The sequence below is a fragment of the Zingiber officinale genome, chromosome 1B (genome assembly GCF_018446385.1).
Source record: "Zingiber officinale cultivar Zhangliang chromosome 1B, Zo_v1.1, whole genome shotgun sequence".
Lineage (NCBI taxonomy): Eukaryota > Viridiplantae > Streptophyta > Magnoliopsida > Zingiberales > Zingiberaceae > Zingiber > Zingiber officinale.
The window spans coordinates 547,913-561,928 of NC_055986.1; the positions used below are offsets into that span (position 1 = coordinate 547,913).

The 14,016-nt window shown below is 38.2% G+C and overlaps 1 long non-coding RNA gene and 1 other non-coding gene across 2 annotated transcripts; both read left to right on the top strand.

The window, feature by feature from the left end:
- Positions 1-7,051: 7,051 nt before the first annotated feature.
- LOC122045829 lies at positions 7,052-12,696 on the top strand. The gene is made up of 3 exons (XR_006130129.1): positions 7,052-7,229; positions 12,088-12,246; positions 12,367-12,696. It is a non-coding gene; the product is annotated as an uncharacterized LOC122045829 (long non-coding RNA).
- LOC121994978 lies at positions 7,605-7,691 on the top strand. Its single transcript, XR_006115824.1, has one exon. It is a non-coding gene; the product is annotated as a small nucleolar RNA R16 (small nucleolar RNA).
- Positions 12,697-14,016: the final 1,320 nt, after the last annotated feature.

Here is a 14,016-nt window from a genome sequence, read left to right on the forward strand (position 1 = left end):
TCATTGACATCATTCGTATCTCAACTATAGATTTTGACATCCTTCACGTCTTAATCTCAGTCATCTATATCATCTCGATCTCGACCTTAGTAGTCGACATTCTACCAGTCTCGATCTCATATTCTAACATCCTCCCTATCTCTGCTTTAGAACTCGACATCACCCCTAGCTAGGCCTTAATCATCGACATCCTTCCTATCTCAATTTTAGATTCTGATATCCTCCATTCCTCAATCTCAATCGTCGGTATTGCCCTTGGGTCGGCCTCAATCGCCAACATAGTCCTAGTCTTGGCCTCAGATCCCGATATTGTCCCTGCTTCGACCTCGACTTCATCTATCCTCAAGTTCACTCAACATCGGTCTCATTTCCTCATCCTCGGATCAGGCCTGCATCCTATGTTGACCCACTGAAAACACGTGAGGGGTGTGTGGATAATGAAGCAACATAATCGCCTCATGATGAGGCTGCTTTTCCCGAAAGATGCGTGTTAGTATTAGCCCTAAGAGTCAATTATAAGATGATTAGATTTATTGGGTTAATGGATACAGATTGCCTTATTATGTTAATGGTTAATTCAATATACTAAAATTCAACCCATTTAAAATAATTAATGGAGATTAATTATACATTGAATAGGAAAACCAAAAGATAAAAATCCTTAGTATTCATTGGATGGATATAAAAAGTTTTTTGACATTGCATTTTGGATGAGATTCATCTTCTTCCTCCTCTTCTTCTTCTTCTTGGCCGAGCCTCCTAAAGTGGCTAGCACCATGAAAGTGGTTCTTCTTTGAATACGCGTTCGTGTCATGAACGGAAAACGTGTTCGTGTGGATACCGTAGAGGTGCAAATGTTCTGATCGCGCTGAGATCTACATCTGAATCAAAGTTGTTGTCGGGAGTATCGGTCACGCATCAAAGTTAACTATTATATTTGACAGAATAGCAAAAACGAGTATACCATATTCGCAAGGATATCCGGAGAAATTCTTTTTTGGCTATGTTATGTATTATTTTATGCATAAGATCCCTACAATCCGGACAACGACTATAAATATTTCAGAACATGTAGAACCAGTTGAATGAAAAGGTGGTCAAGTGGCTGTCAGATCTGGTCTCCTAGATGCTGATGTGTGAATTCTATGCATAATTTTTAGTAATATTTTGTATACATTTTATTTCATCTTATAAGCATATCTTGCATACTTTCATATTCTTTTTATTGTTTTTATTCTTTTTGTTCGGATCGAAATCTATTCTTTGTGCTTTTTGATTGACAGGATGTGACATTAGAACAAAATCAAAGCTTAAAAGCCTTGGAATGTAATTTCGAAATAAGGAACACACTCTGGTTGTGTCCCATAACATGGGCATATTCCTCCACCAGAAGATAGACAGAAAAATAGAGCAACAAAGGAGTCCACTGTTGGTGCAGGGAACACCAGATGATCGAATCTGTATTTTGATAATGGCAAAATGTTCAAAGTTAAGTTGTCTTGTGATCTAGCAAGTGTGACTGAGTTTGTAGGAAAGTTATAAATGATCTTAGGCAAAGGAAAGCCCTAGTTGAGTCTAGGCAGGTGGAAAGTCCTATCTGCGGTTAGGCAACGAAGTCATGGTCTGGGGGACTGGGCGAAGTCTTGGCGGGTCGAGGACTTTGGGTGAAATCCTAGAGTCGAGAACTCTAGGTGAAAATCCTGAGGGTCGCGGACACTAGGTGGAAGTCTGGACGGGTCGTGGTGCGGATGTTCAGCATGAAGTCCTGAAGTCTTGGATGTTGAGCAAAAGTCCAGACAGTCTTAAGGATCGGTCTAGCAAAAGGTAATTTCTCCTGAGAGAAGTAGGTGAGGACACGTTCTCCGAAGAGGGAACATTAGACGTCGGTCTGACTTAGAGCTTCAGCAAAACTCAAAGTCATGACTGAATAGTCCAAAGGTTGTTAAAACTTATCATTCTTTAAATACTATTTGCCTGGACTAACCTTCTTTTGCAGAAATAAAAGTTGACAGAAAATGGTGGTCTAGGCGCCCGGGAGGAGTTCGGGCGCACGGAGCTACTCCAAGCGCCCGAGATGCCTTCACCGAGCAACAACCCGGGCGAGGGCCAGGCGCCCTCGTGGTCTGGCCACCCGGACGGTCAAAACTCATCTTTTCGTCGGGTTGGAGCGCGAGGGTTGTTCGAGCCTACATCACGGTCTGGGCACCTGGGGATGGTCCGGGTGTCGGAAGTGGATAACCTTTGCTGGATCGAGTTTCGACGAGAGCACGCCACGTCAACACTGTCCAGGAGCTTGGGAGGGGATCCAGGCGCCCGGAACAATGTATAAAAAAAAAACTTCGACCAGTGGTTTCGATACAACATTCCAAACAACTTTTGCTTCTTTGTACTTTTCAGAAAACGCCTCCTCAACGTCCGAACGCTGCTTTGATAATGACTGCGCTGAAGATCTAATCCTCTAAGTCGTCGGTATTATTTTTATTCAAGTTACTTGTGTTTAAATTGTAATAATCTATTGTTACTTTCCGATTGATTAGTATTTTCCCAACGAAAGTACTCTCATGTGCGGACCTTGGAGTAAGAGTTGTCACAGGCTCTGAACCAAATAAATCTTGGTCGAGTTAGCATTGTTCTTTTGTCTCTTTCTTTATTCCACTGCCTTTACTCTCTCTCTCTCTCTCTCTCTCTCTGATTGTTTTAAAACGAATGTGAAAGTCATGAGCACTATTCACCCCCTTCTAGCGCGTCTCAATCCTACATCCACAGGTTCTAACACGCCCAAGCCATGTCCACGGGCAAGACTATGTTTGAAGACTCGGCCTCTGACATGCCCTGGCCTTGCCAATTGACTTGACCGTGTTGTTTGCTGGCCCATGGCGGACCGAAGCTTCAAACGCGCATAACTTTTAACTCAGGTTGAGCCATGGGGCCCACAACCTATATATCAAATCTAAGCTCTTTCTGAGATCTATAGTTTGGTATAGAGTAGAGTCCGTAACAATCGAGTTTTATGCCCAAAACATTATTTTCGTGGACATGTGATTGTGCCTCTTATTTTTTATAAAGATTTTTGTATCCTAGGAAAATGCTCCCAATTTATTAGGAAAGTTTGTTAATTTTGGTATCTTTTGAAGGCTATAAAGGAACCAAGGGGCACTTGTTTAGGGCATCAAGGAATCAAGGGGTTATCCTCTCCCTAGAAGGATTCGTTTCCATGGACCCATAAAAGTTTTCTATCCACCCTAGGAGCTTAAAGTTTTTCCGAAGAAGTCAGCGACATTGAGACTAAGCTTCCTCTTTTCTTATCTCTTTATTTTGAGTTGTAGGATATCTCTTATTTGTCTCTTGGTTGTAACTCCATTTATTTATCTTTCTCTACTGTATGATATATTTATTTTTATGATCCAATTTTACTACGCATACATGATTATGACAATAATCGAGCATCTTTGTATCCCACGAGACGCAGAGAAGAACTAAAAGGTGAACCCAAACCTTTGACCCACAAAGACCGAAATGTGAGGGTTTGGTTACGAAAGTAGTCCAAAACCTCACGAGAGTACCATTGGCTATCATGAAGTTTAATGGGTTTTTACTGATTCGAGATCACAAAGTGGGGATCACACCTAAGAACTGTGTGATATCGTGACATGAGACTCTCTAAGAAAGCGGTCGCTTTAGTAAAACTACTTTGAAAGTAAACATTGTAGGAATCTAGCGCGCTAAACACGCTTAAGTGCAGCGAAAAATTAACTAGATCCTCTCTAGAAGATCCATGCGAAGAAGAAAACGATCATATACTAAGTTTTACATGAGAGGTGTACCTTTGTTGCGTGCTCTTCACAATCCCGACAGTAACTTTTTCTTTGGATGCAGATCTCAACGCAATCAAGCGTCCGCGCCTCTACGGTATCCACACGAACACATCCTTCGTTCGTCACACGAACGAAGCCTTCGGAGAATAACCACCTTCATGGTGCTAGCCACTCATGGAGGTTTGGCCAAGAGCAAAATCGCCCAAGGAGGAAGGAGGAGGAAGAAGAGGGAAGATAAAGAGTCACCATTTTCATCTCTTTCTCATCTAATTCTCATCTAATGAAAAATTCATTCCAATAAAACATATTTATATTCATTCCATGAATACAAAGGGTTTTTATCTTTTTGTATTCCTCTAAATGGGTTGGATTATTATATTGGATTAACTATTAATCCAATAACACAATAAGTCAACCAATTTAGTCTAACCTATTAATCCAATGTGTCTAATTCGGATTGGACTCAATCCAAATGAGTGGGTTCATTTGAGTCTAACTCAATGAGTAACTCCAAAAACCTAATCATCTCATAATTGACTCTTAAGGCTAATTACTAACAAACACTACGTTTGGATAGGTATACCGGTATAATTCTAAAATTCTATATCGATATCTCGGGATAACCCACCTGCATGCAAATAAATATTGAAGTAGAAAAAGTAAATAATACTTAGGGTGTCAATAGTCATCGTGGTGAAATTAAAATCCTAGAATCGTTTCTCTAAATTCAGATTTCTTCTTCGACTTCTTGTATTCTCTTAACTCGTTTTCTTTCTTTCTCGACTCTTGTGATTTGTAATTTTCTTGATTAGCTTTTTCGTGATTTAGACTGATACTCAGTTTTACAGTATGTGAGATCGATCTTTTTATTATGTGATAACAATTATGTACTTGTGGTTTTCGTCCATTAGTTGTCCTCCTTCAAACACATGGGACTTGGTGAATAGAGAGACAACTAACTGTTGTTGGGTTTGGTCCCTTCAATGGCTCATATGAGGATAGTGAAGGAGAATGGAGCGTCTAACGTGAAGATGCTCTTCTAATAGTTATATAAACCCTAGCAAAAGTAAGTGTAAAGGGATTCTTTCTTCGGTTCCATCAAGCTCTCTCTTATTTCTTTTTCCTTCTCTAGTTTTATATCTTAGCATCGGAGTGGTTTGTCATGATCTCTCCCAGTGTCATTCTAACTTTCGATTGAAATGTTTTTTTAGGTTATTTCATCTTCCTCACCAATGATCTCTAGAGAACGCGGGCATCAATCCATTTGCTAATCGATGGTTTAACCATCTACTATATTTAGCCGAAATAGTAATGATAGAAGTATCAGGCAAGGCTCGATCAACTCAATAACCTGGGACTAGATTAAGATATTTTGACACATTGGCCAACTGAAGAACTCACCAGAGACTCAATTCATGACCATGATGATTGTTTGACAGGTGTTTGGAGCAGGAACAGAGGGGAGAGGGTGATCAAAATCAGGGAATATGGTATGATCTTTAGTCATCATGATCTGCATCTGCTCCTATACATTATGTTCTTCTTGACTAAGTCAAACTAGAGAAAAAATAAAAACAATTCTTGCATCTTAACCCAATTCTGACTTAAATAATCTTCTAATGACTGCTAAATGGAAATTTATTGGCTACACACCTCTTCTAAACATTTATATAAAGTTTAGAACTCAATGTTTTGTTGTAGATTAAACTAAGATTATATGAAGTAGTGGAATTTTTTATTGACAACATAAAAAATGATGATTTGTTACCTGATTTTCAGTTCTATTCTTTTTTATACAATTCATATTATAGCCTCTCTATCTTGACTTGTAGAAAAAGTCACAGGCATATATGTATGGTGGTAAAATATTTAGTTGAACAAATAAGAAATTAGAGTTCGAATTTCAATAAAAATCAATATTCTAAAGGTAAAGATATAAGTTATTGATACGGTGACAAGGATCTGAGTTAATAACGGAGATAGTAGATGGCGTGGATGTTAAAGTCAAGATTAATGTGGAGGTCAAAGTTAAGATAATCAATGTTAAATAACTATCGGGCTCATCAAAAGTAGGCTGAGCGGAGATCGACTTCAACTGTTGATCGGCGTGATAGGTCTGATTGGCCAAGAGACTTATCGAAGTAGATAGCTCTGTCGGACGGGTATTATAGAAAGAACATCGTATGCTCAGCATAGATCGGAGGAATGCTTAGGCAACCAGAGTGCTGGTCCGGTCAAATGGAAACAATCAAATGAGCTACGAGATTAGGGAGAAGAACGACAGAGGTCAGTCGGGCGAGGATCCCCGGCCGAGCGGCTCTCTCACTCAGCCAAATAGTGGGACCCCTCTCGTATCCCTTTGGGAGATAATGTCGCTAGCAACAATGCATGGTCAACAAATAGATCGTATGACGGAAACTTCTATTGTCTTGTCAGGGATTTGCATGCCTTATTAAGGTACGATGTCAGAATCACTTTCTTTACATGTTCTTTCATAGGACAATTTTGAGAATATGCCCACGCCTTGAGGAGCATGCACGCCACTCTCTGTGGCGCTATATACAAGGGGGGTCCATGTAACAACAGAGGTATGTGCTATTCATTATTAACGTCTGTACTTACTGTTGCTTCGTTTTCTTCTACTCCAGTGACTGTATACGATAGGGGGGCCTTATTGTTTTCTTCTTTGAGCGTGGGAGAACCAAACATTTCTTGTATTATAGGACAGAACGGATTCTATATACGATCAATCTAGAAATCATATCTCAGCTAGCCTTCTTCGTAATTTTAAGACAAAATTCGTTATGTTTTAAATTAATCCGATAGTCGAATTAGAATGAAAGTCTTCCATCTTCAAAATTAATCATTTAAATATCTAGATTAATAATAATAATAATAATAACAATAATAATAATCTCACATCACTTTCTATTAAAAGGAATAATTTATCAAAAATACACCATTTGATGTTTTAAACACGAGCATTTTACAATTTTGAAATACTCAGATTATATATTTTTTTATAGTATTGCAAAATTTTAATTCTTGCATTATAAATGATTTCTGAAATAGTTTATGATCTAAAATTAAAAATTTAAATTATTTTAGATTTTGATTAACGGGCCCTACGGTATGGGCTAGTTCAGGCCCATCGCCATCAGAATTCTGTGAAACCCTAATACTGCGTTCAAGTTTTATCTATTTAATCTCACAAACGCAGCGTGATCTAAGCTTCCGCCTCGTCATGTTTCTCACTTCCTTCCGATCCAAACTCTGGCTGTGTCCCCCTCCCCCTCCCTTTGTCTCGCTGAGCCGATGACGAGAACATAGCAGACGGGCAGTCGGAACCTGATGCCGTGTCGAATGTCTGCGACCTTATCAGCCTCTGCGAGACATTTCCTCCTTCAACCCGAGGTTTCGGATTCTAACTTCGATTGCAATCTCGTCGGTGATTGATTTTATACTATTTTTTTTTTCTTTTTGGTCACATGAGATCTATTTCTTTGTCTCCGATCTGCCCGTTTTGAATTTTAAAACGCCTCTTTTTCGTATTCAAAATTTGCATCAGTTACTCGCCTCTCAAGCTTTGATTTCGTATTTGGCTGAGGGAATAGAATCGGTGCAAAAATCTAAATGGTTGTCGTTCCAGCCCATCGCATGCGATTTGGTTGCTATGGGGTCAATTAGTTCAATCAAAATCCTTTCCTAACTTCACGGCGCATTGATTTCGTTATTTTTGTTTAATTTTATTTCATAAATTTTGTTTTTTTTTTCTTATTATCGAAAAAGTGCGGCAGATGATGCGAATTGTAAATCTTATCCTACACACTGAAGCATGGTGTTGACCAAAATCTCCGCTTATTATCTGATGCCCCCTTTTGTTTATTTTTATTTTCTTTAATTTTGGATGAAATCCACAAGGAAAAGTGATCTTTGTCAAAAACTAATGTTTCCTTTTTATATTTTGCAAAGATCTCTTTGGCTTTTCCTCTTTTGATCGGCTAGTTGCTAGAGATAGCTGGATTATTGCCGGATAATCTTGACAACGATTTTATTTTAGTTAATATTTGATTGAGTGCTTAACGGACTCTATCACTGTTTGTAGAAAAAAATCAAAAAATTACATTTAGACTATAATATTCATTAGCACAATTGCTCTATCTTTTATAGAATTTAACTCTAGTTTAACACAATATTTTGGACAAACTATATTTTTGTGCAAATTTGAATCTACTTGTCACAATTGGCTGCAAATGAGACAAATTTTAGTTAGGGATAATTCTTGTGATTTGACTAAAATAGGTCAGTTGCTTTGAATTTATAATTAAGATTGTGTATCTAAAATTAACATTTAGATTATACTACTAACAATTGATCATAATCTGACAAAGGAGAGTAGGTTCTATCCTAACTAAGTTGGGTCGAACCGGCCAATCAGTTGATAAGATTAGATATTAAAATTCTATTTAATTTGATGTAATATAATTATAAATCTAGCATAGCATAATAATTGTTAAACAATTATAAAGTTCTTAAAACAAAGAATTCTACTTTACCTATGAATTATCACATAAAGCATAATAATTGTTTGAAAAAGCAAGTTCAAACAACTTTTATCTGACTTTCTTATGTGAAGGAAAAGGGAGCAAACTTTTTATTTGTTAAAAATAATTTTAAATTTTTTGTTTTTTTGTTTTTTTGCCTACGTGAGTGTAACCTAGTTAGTATTTGGATAGTGTTTGTCATTAGAGAGGCATGGTTTGATTTTCGATAGGTATAAATACTGTTGTAGGTCATTTGGTTAAGTCCGGAGAGGATGTTAAGATGATGACTCTACTTTTGTTATCAGATTGTTAATTATATAGTTGGTTTTGGGATGGTCAAGGGACGCTGGATCCTCTGGACTGCAAAGTGCAATTCAGAGGATGGATCATTTCACTCATAGGTGGAAATTCATGGACCTTATCTGTTATATAGGTAGGGTCCATAAGATTCCACCTATCGGTCTGCTCTCCGGGTCCAGGAGCGGACCAAGAGTTACGGTCCAGAGGATCTCGGCTAAGGTAGGGCTAACATGGTGGCTCCTTTGGTCAAGCGTTCAGTAGTACATGGAAGATTCCTTAAATCACCTGGGAGAATCCCCTCCTTAATTGAACATCACATAGAGGCCAAGTTGGTGCTTCATGATAGATCTCTGTTAGTACAACTACATCTATATCCATGCCAAATTTCTAATTGTTACTTTGCACTCGATCAAGTCAATTTACGGCACCCACATAGTAAAACAAACGCAGACATCCTTTTTGACTCTACTTCACAAGGCGCAGGCAGGAAATCTTTATTACGAGGACACTAGTCATCAAACATGGATTTGCTCATCCGAATCAACAGGCCATGGAGCTACAGATGAAGAGACGTATCGACATCTGTTTCACTCCCACAATTCTCGTTAGCACCCGAGCCCTTTGCCGCATGGAATCCCCCCTGCGTTGTTGTCGCCCCTTGGAAGTAGTCCGCAGCTGGCTGTGGCCAGATCAAGTTGCCGTCGTCGTCGTCGCCACCTTCTCTCCGCAGCAGCCTCCGCAGCTCCGCCTGCTGCCTCAACTCCCTCACCCTCTCCAGCTTCTTGAACCTCTCCTGCAGCAGAGCAATGGAGGAGGAAGAGTGCCGGAACACGGATGCTTCTTTGCTCCCCATCAACGCTGGCTGATGCTTCTTAAGTCGAGAAAATTCTCGACTGCTGCTCTCTTCCGACGTTAGTTCTCAGCTGGTTTGAGTGGCGATGAGATCGATGGTGCCGATTATTTATAGCGGGAGGCAATACATCGCTAATATTTATTGAAGAATTATGAGAGAATGGGAGAATCATTGAGGGGGGACGCACAATCCAAGGAGTAAAGGTTTCAGGGTCCGTCTATATGGAGTTTGGTAGCAGAGGAGGGGAGGAAGAGGCGAGTAGTAGTCCAAACGTGCATGGAGTTTAGCATTTGGATGAATGCTTCGTGGGGAATATCAAGTGTTTTTTAGTCAAAAGATTCAAACGTGAAATAAGTTTTATTATGTGACAATGATGGAGAATAGAAAGAATCCATTCCTAAAATTGCGTGCCAATCTGAAGATGTAATTAAAACAAATAATAATAATGATCGTTCAAAGCAATCCTTTTCTTTATAACATACGACGAGTTGGATATCTAACGCATGATTGTTTAAATGTCTTCTATCCTATCATGAGTGGTAGAGCTAAAATGCCTTGTTAGACGTTTGATTTTTCTATACAAAAGATTGTTAGGATAAAATATGTTCGATTCAAAGCTATTACAATGCATTGTTGATAGTTGTTATTGCTTGTGATTTGGCAACCTTTAGAATAATAAGAATCATTGCCTAACTATAACTTTATCACTAGTGTCTTTCTCATCCTTTGATATATACATATATATATTATTTCTTTACAAGAAAATGGAGGGTTAGTGCTTGGAAAAGCATAATTTAGGGTGTTGATATTATGTCTTTGTTGTTTTGTAGTTAGTGAGATGGTGATGATTGAGTCAATGCACACTGCCATGATAAGACCTTCAAGTCACAGACACATTTCAATTCATGGCCCTAAAGTCAATGCTCAATCGAATAGAGTCGTCTCCAAATTGTACTTGCAATGATTAACTCAACCTCCTCTCTGACTTGAATACTCAACAACATGGGTAAATCCTGAGAAATTTCTTTTGATTTATAATTGCGATTTGGCATGTTGTTGAGAGGAAGAATATCTACTAGGCCACGCAGAGATTCACTCGTGAGCTGCAACAATACATACACATTTTCGAGTTTAGTTGATTTGTTTATCAATTAATGAAAAAATGACCGGTCGATGAATGAACCTTCTGTCAATGTAAAACATTGAAGATTAACCAGATTATATTGAATCTATTATATAGAATGTATTTTACAAAAGTCTATTTTTACCATTTAAACTCGTGATAAGATCATACGATAGAAACTATCGTGCATTCCTTTTTTATTTTTATCTATTGATTTAATCATTATTTAATTCTCAATGATAAAGTCAAAACTTTAAGAGTAATGATACGTTGCGGGAATAAAAAGCACGAAATACTACGGGAATGAGTCATCTATGCCTACGTGGAATGAAAAATGCATGTAACCTTTCTCTCTCTGTCCATCTCATCTTTGACTAAAACCCTAAGTTGCCCACCCATCTGTCCCCAGGGCGTAGCACAAATGAAGAGTGTATGGTTCTGTGGCTGAAAGGTCCAGGGGTCGATCCCCGGGGTGTCACTGCCTGGGGTTAACGTCTCCGCTATGCACTTTCCACCTGTGTACCTGCATTTACCTCCCTCCATATCCGTGGGACCGACTCTAGGGGGTCGCTGATGTGGCGGTTCCACATTTTTTTTCTAAGTTGCCCACCCATCTCCTCCGATTTCTCTTCTGCGCATTTCCCTCTTTTTTCTCTTCTGCGCCGCCACATAAGCTGCGCGCCTCTCCTCTTCTGCGCCCCCCCTCTCCTCCGAGTGCTCTTCCACACAGAAGTTGCGCCTCTCCCCCTTCGTCTCTTCTGCGCCCACCCTCTCCTCCGATTTCTCTTCCACGCAGAATCACAAAGCAGAGATCTGCCACCATCGAAGCTCCTACATCGCAGAGCGTTCCCTAAAGGCGCACCCCCAGCGAAGCCGCGAAGCTCCTCCATGGCCTAAGCCCTAAAGCTCTTCCACCGCCTAAGCCCTAAAGCTCCTCCACCAGTGAACCGTGCCTTTGTACGAGGTTGTTGTTTTTCCACTTGATGAATCTTCCCCTTATCATTGAGCATTAAGTTCTTCTCATGACATTGTTCTTCTTGAACAAATGCAAAATTATAATTCTGTTTGTTTTCTTGAACAATTCTGGTAGCAGTTCTTTGATCAAACTCGAGACATGTCCTATTCTTGAACAATTTTGTTTGGTTCCCAGAAGTGAAACCAATTAGGATATTGAAAGTCATGTTTAGGATATTTTAAATTTGCAACTCTTAGAGAATATCTCTTGCTGATTTTGTTTGGTTCCCAGAAATGAAATCAATTAGGATATTGAAAGTCATGTTTAAGATATTTTAAATTTGCAACAATTTATACACTGGAGATCTCTTATACTATGTGTGGCCTCCTAAGTATTAGTATAACTTTAACATAAATTACCTAAATTGTAGTAGTTTAGCAAGGATATGAAAGAGAAAGTAGATGGTTTTTGTTCTTTTGATATGAAAAAAATTACAGGATAAAGGAACAAATATTCATGGCAGCCGGTTCTTCATCATCAACATCTTTCACTCGAAGACGCATGAATGATGAACAAGGTGAAACATCTCATATGTTATGCTATTGTGGGTTAAGAGCTACTCTCTGGACTTCATGGAAGGAAACCAACCCAGGCAGGTGATTTTTTTCATGCCCAAAATTTAGAGTAAGTTTTATTTATATAAAATGGTTTCAAAACCAACCGTATTTATATGCTTTTTAATTATTGGATTTTAATTAAGTTTATTCGATATTCAGGAAAGGGGATGTGGCTTCTTCCTATGGCATGATCCAGAATTGTCAGAGAGAACTAAGGGAATTATTAATGATCTGAAGAGGGATAACAAAAAATTACAGATGGAGATTAGTGAATTGAAGAAATCTAATATGTACATCGAAAGTGCAGTTGATTGCAATGTTCTCCTGGAACCTGTGAACAACTCTGTTATTATGAAGTTGAGTGATGAAATATGTTCATTGAATAGAAAGTTTAGAGTTGCTATCGTTATAGTTGTATTTACTTGGATTGTGATGATTTGGAGATGGTTGGTGTAATTTGCTATAAGAAAATAACTGTTGAAGTAATGAAAGGTGTTTTTTGTTTAGAGTTTCTAATTGAAGTTTGTAAATAGTATTTTGATATATAATATCATTGAAGCAATTTTAGTTGCTTTTTGGTCTTGCACGGGCAATTTTTCTTTTCATTTCCATTGCAACTAGTTTCAAATTCTCTCTCTATTTGTTGTACTTGTAAATGTGTAACATCTGAGGATCCATTGTCTGGAAGAAAAGGAATCAAACAACACAATGAGAATTTTCCAGATGGTGAGGGGCCAGCACGGGCATATTCATCCCTAGGAAAGGTAAAAGAAAGCACTAAATTCTTTTGAGAAAAAGATTAAAACTAGAGTAAACTATTGAGAACAAAACAGAAAATCTAGATCAAGAATACGGGATGCAAGCAATGTGATAAGAAAACTGCAACAAGATTCCTCTAAGCTATCATCCGAGATATACGTTGTAAAAGACAAGGTAATGGAAGAATCTAAGCATGCTAACAATGCTGAATATGAAGTTCAAAGGAAAACCTTTCTGGATTAAACTCTGAGAGGGAGCAAACACATCTCCAACAAAAGATATATCTTGAAAGAATATCCAGTCTCGAACTATTACTCTCTCAAACGGAAAATGAGTTGAAGAAAATATAAATCTAATAGAAGTTGAAGAAAATATCTAAGCAAACACATCTCCAACAAAGTCTGGAACTTTGTAACAGAAGTCTAGAGGAGGACATGCTCAAGCTCAAGGAGGAAAATAATAGCTTAAATGAACAGAAATTTCACTCTACTTGATGCTAAAACGTTTCCAGGATGAAATATTCTTGCTGAAGGAAAGGGAAATGGAACTTGAAGCTAAAATTGTAATCCTCTTAGAAGATAAAGAAGTTCTTGCCCAAGAGCTTTATCATGTCAAGGAAGAAAATAATAACTTAGAACAGAGAAGAAAGGAATAACTTATAACAGAGGCATTGAGATCTAGTGGAGAAAATGCATGCGGTCAATTTATGTGTAGAGTCCCTTCGGGCAGCAATTAAGGAATTACAAATTGGAAACTATGAACTGAAAGAGGCTTCAAATGATGCAAGCTCATTACAAACTTTAATTGGATACTACTTACAAATTTCAATTGGAAATATAAATCTAATTGCATTACAATTTTCAATTGGATATATAACTACAATTGGATACTACTTACAAACTTCAATTGGAAACATAAACTTAATTGCATTACAATCTTCAATTGCATTACAATATTCAATTAAAAAAAAAACCCAACATAGGGCTAACATAAACATCATTGCAACCCCTCAAGCACACAAAAAGAGTCTAAATGTCATGAACATAAACC